A 1,768-nucleotide genomic window follows, 5' to 3' on the forward strand; every position below is an offset into this window, starting at 1 on the left:
GAGGGACCGAGGCCCCGGGCGCCGGCGGACTGGGGGTGCCGGCCGGGGTGCCTGCTAATTAAAGGACGAGCGCTAGGTCATGCCGAGCCCCAAATTAATTATGGGCTCAGCCGGCAGGAGCCCTGAAACTCTTGAGGGGACCTCGCAGGTAAACAAGGCGCAGGCCCATCCCCCGCCCAGCCGCGTCCTCCCCGCCTCCACAGCTGGCCCGGGCCCAGGCAGCGGGGAGTGGCCACCCGCAAGGCTGACCCCGCTGGGGGCTGCCTGCCAGCCCTCAGCCACCTTCCCACCCCTGCCTGGCCTGGCCTGTGGGTGCCCGTCCCTCCCCCAGGCCTGGCGGGTGACCTGCACTGCCTCAGCAGGCCCCCCGGGGCCACTCACGGACAGAAGGACCGGGCGCCCCGTCTGTCCTGCGCGTGGCCCGCTGGCCGGGCCCTCAGGACTCCGTGGCCTGGGGCGCCCGTGTCTGGCTCCGGCAGCAGCGGTGTGGACGAGGGGCCCTGCGGTGACCTGTCCAGACGAGGCTGGTTGCCGGCTTCCGGGGAGAGCGTCCACCTCTCTGCTATCTGGTCCTAGGAGCGTCTCGGTGGACACATGGCCAGCCACGTGGGGCCACGGCCTGGGACTCAGACCGAGACCCAGACCCCAGAGTGAGCGGCGAGCCCGGTCTGGTTGACGTCCCTCTGGCCACGGCCGGGGAGGCAGGTGCATCCCCCCACCACGGCGAGCACCTGGCCGGCGAGTGTCCTGCGGAGGCCGAGACCTCAGGCCGCGACACAGGGAGCCCGTCCTGTGCGCCCCACCCTTGGGCCCCTACAGTGACCACAGCAACCCAGCGACCCTGCTGCTGAGATGCAGCTGCAAGCCCGCGGCTGGGGGGGGAGGTCTTCGGGGGGCCGCACCCCGCAGGGGCCAGAGCTGAGACAGGCTGTGCTGCACCCCCGCCCGCCCGCACACCCTCCCCTTCCCTGTCCCCACGTCCCCTCCCTCCTCTCCCCTCCCCACACGCACCCGCTGGGGCCGACCTGGCACCCAAGGCCCAGGGTGGGGCAGAGCGACGGGAGTCCAGGGCTGGCTAGGGAGGCCCGTGATGTCCCCTCGTGCCCTTAGCAGGTCCTGGGCCTTGCCTCTGGGCCCGAGTGGCCTCGCGGTCAGGGCCGCCCTATGAGAGAAGGTCAAGGGCTGTGGCCGGCCACTCTGGCCCCTTTGGGCACAGGGGAAGCTCTCCCTGTGAACACAGGCCTGCTGAGCTCTGGGCGTGCCTCCATGCATGTCTGTTCCAGGGTCCAGCGCCCTGCAGAATGGGCGGGCGTGCTGGCCCGGGGCTGACCCTGCTGCGCACCGAGGCTGCCCGGGCTTGGTGTGAGGGCCCAGCAACCTCCCCGGCCAGCCAGCGTCACTGCCACAGGCCCTGGGCAGCAGCCACGACAGCAAACCGGCCTGCCCTTACCCACCAGGACCCCGCTGGGGAGTAACAGGCCCGCCTCATGGCCACCTCATGGCCACCTCGTCTCCATCTGTGTCGCAGGACCGCAGAGAAGCTACGGGTCAGACCTCGGTCCCCACCATGGCACCCAGACTCCCCCAGCCCCACTGAGTGGTCAGCGGGCAGCCAGGAGGCAGCAAGCGCGGATGTCAGCGCAGGAAGGAGTCCACGCCCAGCTTCAGGGCCGCCGGCCGGCGCAGGCCATGGCCGCGCACTTCCTCCACCTCTGAGGCCACGGCCGGCCCAGGCACGGGGCAGACGGGCGCGGCCGTGCGGTGGGTG

Source organism: Condylura cristata, unplaced genomic scaffold, assembly GCF_000260355.1.
Source record: "Condylura cristata isolate star-nosed mole 26May11 unplaced genomic scaffold, ConCri1.0 scaffold00033, whole genome shotgun sequence".
In the NCBI taxonomy this organism is placed as follows: domain Eukaryota; kingdom Metazoa; phylum Chordata; class Mammalia; order Eulipotyphla; family Talpidae; genus Condylura; species Condylura cristata.